Raw genomic sequence first — 6,705 nt, forward strand, 5'->3', positions numbered from 1 at the left:
AGCTTTAGAAAAAATGTATTGAAAGAATAGGTTGTCTGCATGATAGTTTATTTTTCCTAATAGAACTATGTGGTTAGCTGTGATGTAGTTGAACTTTTATACCTATCATTCAGTTGGAAAACTATATGTGTTGCTTATAATGGAAAGGGATTGATGTTGTAGTAGCCATGTTCTATTAATTCATTATTTTGTTTATCAAGAAGCATGTTAGGTACCCAACAGTTCTTTCTTTAAACAAATGATCTGTTTTAAGTTGTTAGGAATATGGTTTGATTAAGGCAAACAGTACATCGCATTTCAGTTTTTTCCCCTTGTTTGTTTATAAATGTTAAATGCCTATCAAATGAGTTGAATAGGCCCAATTGGAATAAGAGTGACCCAGGCCGAATTTAACTCCATGCACATTAGGTCTGGGCCCATAACTGCCAATGGGTTGCCCGTATCACGTCCCTCTTTCAATAAATCACGTTTGAAGTTTAACTATAATGACTCATAAGTATGTAAATACAGTAGGACCTTTCCATTTTGTTAGAGATAAACAAAGATAGGAAATCATAGTTTGCTTTTAGGTTTGCCTTTAAATAAAAAGGAGATGAGCCTCGCCCAAATAAACGCATAAATGGCGGGGCCCTCGTTAGATGTATATATTAAATATTTAGATTCTGGGACGGGCCGTTTAGCAAAATTTCACGGTTTTTTCCCGCAAATAATAAAACGTTAGTTCTTTAGGATGCGTCTCAATCAATCTTATTTTCTTAAACTCGGGTGTGCATTTCATGCGACCCAAATCCAAATCCCAAAACATTGGATAAAAATATGTTCCGGATTGCGGGTGCATTTCATGTGACGCAATCCAAAGACATGTTTTAAACGATGTTCACATTCCTTTAAAAAATATAGTAAAAGCGGTAAAAAGTTAAAATCTGCACATAGGTTCATATTTGTATAAAATCAAATGAATAAGCCGAATATGACAGTTGAGCGACCGTGCTAGAACCACAGAACTCGGGAATGCCTAACACCTTCTCCCAGGTTAACAGAATTCTTTATCTGGATTTCTGGTTCGCAGACTGTAATATGGAGTCATTCTTTTCCTCGATTCGGGATCAAATTGGTGACTTGAGACACCCTAAATCTCTCAAGTGACGACTCTGAAATAAATAAACAAATCTCGTTCCGATTGTCCTTTAATTGGAAAAACTCCTTCACCCCTCGCGGGGGGGGGGGGAAGGAGGTGTGACAGTACCGACCAAAGTTGGTCGGTATTTTGTTTACAGTGAACATTTGGTCATTTTACATTAACGACCAAAGTTGGTCGCTAATTAGCGAGCAACTTTGGTCGCTAATTAGCGAGCAACTTTGGTCGCTAAGGTAAAGGGTCCACCAATATAGCTACCACGCCTGTTTGGACACGTTTTGGTCGGTATATTGAGATAAGCGACTAACGTTGGTCGCTATATGTGGTCGCTTTTTACCGAATTTCTAGTAGTGATATATATATATATATATATATATATAACTTTGGTCGCTAAGGTAAAGGGTCCACCAATATAGCTACCACGCCTGTTTGGACACGTTTTGATCAGTATATTGAGATAAGCGACCAACGTTGGTCGCTATATGTGATCGCTTTTTACCGAATTTCTAGTGGTGATATATATATATATATATATATATATGTATGTATGTATATATATACACACACATCTAACATCTAGTAATTTATTATACGAATTTAACTTGTTATAGCATGTCGCTTACAATTTATTATAGGTTACTAATTAATTTATTAAATAGAGTTACCCGAAATTTAAATGATCATATTAAATAAATATTTTATCTGCGGCTGAAGATAAGAAGTTTTCGTCATGATCAAGCTTTTTTCGACCAATTCTCTACCACTGTCTATTCAACTGCAAAAGGAACAAAAAGAGGAACATTTGCTGGGTTAAGTACTTAATAATTTGATCTGTCGTTGTGCAACAAATTTTAATTACCACTTAGAGGGTGTTTAGATTGGCTTATTTTAAGTACTTATTGGCTTTTAAATACTTTTTTAGTTTGTGTGGTGTTGATAATGATAAAAAGTGCTTAAAAACACTTAATTTTAAGCATAAAAAGTATAAAATAATTCAAAAACCAAAAGTTGGGTATTACCAACTTTTGACTTTTAGCTTAAAAACTACTTTTTATAAGTCAATCCAAACCCGTACTTTAGAAAGCTGTGGTTTTCTAATTTTGATTGGAGTTACCATCAGGTGGTGTTGGAGAAACCACTGTTGAAAGTGCACTATTTCATTCTATGAGTGCGTATACAATAATGTGAATTCTACTTTCTGTTTTGAGGAACTTTCTCATTAACAAGTACTATAAGAAAGTATATTTAATGTAACAATCATTTCCTATTTTAAGAATCACATGAGAGAGTTCTTTCTTCGACATCTGGAAAGTTCAAGTAGCTTTTAAGTAGATAGGTTAAAGAACGTACAATTTTCGTAAAATGGACCAAAACTAAGATTCGCATAAAAAAGTTCTTTTTCAACATCTGGAAAGTTCAAGTTGCTTTTGTTGAGAAAATAAGTTTAATAATAGAATGTAAAGTACTAAATTTGGTAAAGCTGGACGGCATAATAATATCACTTCATTCCTACCTAAATGATATATAGTAGAAAAATATCACATGAATCATTCATCTGCATGCGTTCGTGTCAAAATATTGCTCCCGCAGGGCTGTGTTTCAGTAGTACTATATAAAGACCTAGTACGAATTCTGGACTTTCAGCTTTATGCAGATTCCATGTTTGAATGCCCCTTAAATTTTCCAGATATTTACAGTCATTTTGAGAATAAGTAACTCACTAAAACCCTTCACATTCTTCTTCCCAATGTGACGTGCATAAAAGCATGACATTAGTCCTATTGAGTGCTAATTGATGAATAACTTAGAACAAATGAGAGACAGAAAAATGAAGCATTATAATAGTAGGAAATAATGCACTGGTGAGTGCTGGTAACTTTAACTTGTTGGGATTAGGAGTTGCTCCTTTACAGGCCAATCATATAATCTGATAATATTACAAGATATTTATCTTCTTCTTTTTAAAATTCCCCTCCCCTTTCATCTCCTTTGTTGGAACTATTGCTTCTTTGGTAACTCGAATCCGCTACCTTGGGTTGTAGGTAGGGGGTGCTGACCATCGGAGCAACCCCTCTTGTCGGATATTTGTCTTTTATTGATTGATTGCGCAATAGAACTCAAACTTCCTTATTTGTTGTATCTATTTCAAACTAATGTTTAATTCCAAGTAAATCATGACTTACCCTGGCTCTACTTTGATATCACTGTGCCAATAATTAGAAACAATTGTATAAATAAATACAATGGGGTGAGAGTGCTAACGTCAGCGGTTCTATGGTGTAGTGGTTAGCACTCTGGACTTTGAATCCAGCGACCTGGGTTCGACTCCCGGTAGGACCTTTATTTTTGCTGCTAAGCAAACTTTCGTTGTTATGCCAATATTATACACGAAAGCCATATCATTCTACAGTTCAAGCCCATTTTGCAAAAACTATAAGCACAATAAGATGCACGAGAACGAAAAAGGTCCAATAAAGTTTTGGGCCACAAAGAAGGACCTGGTGAAGTGCATAGATAGCTTTTTAGGATCCCTATTTTAAAAAATACTCGAAGTTTACAAAGTTTTCTAAAGTTTAACCACCTCATAATCATCTTAAGTTATAATCGCGGGTCTGATTGAGTGCAGGTCAAAATCAGACCTTCAAAACATGCTAAACTTTGAGTAATTTTGAAAAAAGAATATATTTTAAATAAGAGTGCTAAAAGCGGCTATGTAATGTCATTTGTACGGTGAGTCTTCCTAAAATTCCTTTTTCCCTTCGTTATACCAATGTGATACACGAAGCCCAGATGATTCTACAGTCCAAAGCCCATTGCACAATTATAAGAAGAACAAAAAGGTGCATAAGAACGATTAAAGTCCAAGAAAATCTTGGGCCACAAAGAAAGAAACCTTAGTAAAATGGCGTGTGGTATTTGCTTTTTATCTAGCAATTCTAATATTAAGCAAAAATAATCACTACTTTGTTAAAATTAATATGAAAAGATATTTTTACCCTCGCCTCTCTTTCTCAAGTTCGATACCCATTATTGATCTCTCAAATTGTGTTTGCAGAATATGTGATCCAGCAGAGAAATGGTCAGATCATTAATCATGGTATTCCTTGTCACGATCCATTTTCTGAACAAGCCGGGATCGGCACCCAATCACTAAATATGACCGAGCGAACCATCTGCGCTTATCAAATTTGTCATAACTTCAAACTTTATATGCCACAATGCACTACTATAACCAAATACTTTTAAATAATTTAAATATCTAAAATAATCCAATTTCAAAACTTTATTCGTAGTAACCAATAAAATACAACTAAGTTATTATCAAAAACATTTGAATCTTAACCTAACGACTATGTCTATGAAGCCTCTACTGATAAACTGACGCACTACTCAGGACATGAGATTTACTGGCCAGTTCTCTAAGTAAACAAAGAAATAACTAAATAAAGATAACTCTAAGAAATACTCCACGAACAAAAGCGGAGCTCACCAATAGCACTGGAAGAGAAGGAAGTCCTAACCAGTAGCTAGCTCGCCTGCAAAACCGGTTCCTACATTGTACCGCATACCCACGTAGGTTCCCAAAAGAGAACGCCAGTACCATCCACTGTACTCAGTGAGTCTCAACAACAGGGGATAAAACTTTAATAACATATACATTACGAGCAAAAGTTCTAAATGCATGTAAAACATAAAGCTTATAAGAATAATTCTAAAATAATTGCATAATAACAGTTTATGAATATTCTAAAAGAAATTCTTTTCTTTTTCTTTCTTATAAAAAAATACTTCACTTTATACTTTGGGAGTTCCAACTATCCTGACTTAATTCTGTCTCAGTCACCGTGTGATCGGCACGGGTTCGATCCCAACCTGATCGAATAGGCCCAATCCACGAGGTGCCACTCGCTTCATAGTTCTCAATGCTCATGTATCATACCTTAGCATGGCTAAGTAAATTCTCAGCAATGAGACCCTTGGCTTGTGTGCTCCCCACTTTGGCACAAGTAGTTTCAGGAAGTCAACGCCTTGGTCAGGACCCTCGGCCTGGACGATGACCCCTTCTCAGAATAAAGGATACTCCCAAAAATCTTTTCTTTCTAAAACTTCTTCTTGTGACTTTTCAAGTCTAAATATTTTCTTTATAGAACATCATGTACATGTTCATGCCGGTATCCTTAAATGTAAAGCATGACATAAGAATGAAATAAACATGTAAAAGTGTTTCTAAAGATTCTTGCTTCTTTATAAATTTTTAACATGAAAATAACATATAAGAATAACACAAAAATTTGAAAATTTATACACATATATCATAATAAATCATCTAAACTTTTGCTAGAATAATTCTAAGTTAATAAGTACTCATTCGCTCCAATTAAGTAAATATAAACTCTTTTAAGCAATTCATCAAACATCTTGTATGCATGCTTTTGTGAGTTAAACCACTTTAGTAAAGGGGTTATATCAACTCACCTCAAAACTTCTCAAGCCAATACGTAGGTCCCAGTCTAATTGACACCAGTCAAACAATCAATTTTACAACAACCAGTACATTTTAATCAATTTTAAAGTTTCACGCTTAAACATGAAGTTTATTGTTGATATAGAGAAAGAAGGGAATTAATTATCCAATTCTTACCTACTACTACTTTAGGGTAATTGACAATAGAAAATTTTATATACCTGATTTTAAGAATTAGTGACTTATAAAGAAACCTAAACTTCATGTTGCCTGTGTGAGTATTGAGCAGCAAGGCTCTGTCTCATGATTAGGGGTGGGCATCGGTTGGTTCGGCTCGGTTATGAATATTATCGGTTTATCATATCGGTTATCGATTTACAAATTTGATAAACCGATAACCAAACCGATAAGATATCGGTTATCGATTATCGGTTAATCGATTATCGATCAGTATCGGTTCGGTTATTGGTTTACCCAATAAGATAACTCAATCTAGAGTTAAGCAAAAAAGAGAAGACAATTCACTAGAGTTAAGCAAAAAAGAGAAGAATTAACATATAGTATACTACCCATTTCTGCGTTTTGTCCAGTGGCCACAACTAGAATAGTACTAATTCTTCAACAACAGTTATCCAAATACATTAATAATAATACAAAGTAGTAGCAATTTCACCTTAAAATTAACAAGTCCAAACATATAGTACTAACATCTAAGATAAACTGGATGTTGTTTGTCAAATGCGTAACCTGAAAAAAAAAACCATAAAACAAAACCTTGATCTGTGTGTGGGCAATACTAACATAGAAATGAAAAACACCTAGAAGGCAAGAAAATGTTGTCCTGTTGTCAAAGCTCATCGTACTGTATAGAAGAATAATGTTAAAAATATATCCGAAACTGACGAAGATTGACGATTGAGAATTGATAAGTACGAAGAGAAACTGGTAGTAGGTATAGGCTGCACAACATGAGCTCACAAAATTAAAAAGCGAAAAAAAAAGAATCATTAACAGTCAATTTGCTATAGAAATTAAAAGCCTAATGTATAAGACTAAAAACTTACGCTAGGAGTAACTAGTAAGGTCTATAAAGAATGAAGAT

The 6,705-nt window shown here is 34.5% G+C and overlaps 1 non-coding gene across 1 annotated transcript; it reads left to right on the forward strand.

The window, feature by feature from the left end:
- The first annotated feature begins 3,406 nt into the window (after positions 1-3,406).
- TRNAQ-UUG (transfer RNA glutamine (anticodon UUG)) lies at positions 3,407-3,478 on the forward strand. The gene has a single exon. It is a non-coding gene; the product is annotated as a tRNA-Gln (tRNA).
- Positions 3,479-6,705: the final 3,227 nt, after the last annotated feature.

Source organism: Nicotiana sylvestris, chromosome 3, assembly GCF_000393655.2.
Source record: "Nicotiana sylvestris chromosome 3, ASM39365v2, whole genome shotgun sequence".
Lineage (NCBI taxonomy): Eukaryota > Viridiplantae > Streptophyta > Magnoliopsida > Solanales > Solanaceae > Nicotiana > Nicotiana sylvestris.